Here is a 315-nt window from a genome sequence, read left to right as displayed (position 1 = left end):
TGATATTTCCTGTATGTATAGGATGGGAGTAATCGGCCAGTATCATTACTGAACCGTAATTAGACCACTTCGACTTCTTAGGTCATTTCTCATGTCCTTTTACATCGAGTGTCTCGGTAAAGCATGTGTGCTAAACAATGTGAACCATATTGTTCTCGGGGATCACTATTGGGTCTTTGCAAATCGTTTTTGCATGTGTCCATAGTCTAGACGTGATCGCCTACTGTTAACTCTTTACTTTGATCGGACGAAATAAGTACTTATGGACAATGTACTAGACATGGTTATCATGAACCTATGTCTCGATTTGGCTCA

The sequence above is a fragment of the Brassica oleracea genome, chromosome C2, assembly GCF_000695525.1.
Source record: "Brassica oleracea var. oleracea cultivar TO1000 chromosome C2, BOL, whole genome shotgun sequence".
Classification (NCBI taxonomy): Eukaryota; Viridiplantae; Streptophyta; class Magnoliopsida; order Brassicales; family Brassicaceae; genus Brassica; species Brassica oleracea.
The sequence above is the reverse complement of the archived record's forward strand: the minus strand, read 5'-3'. Positions refer to the sequence as shown.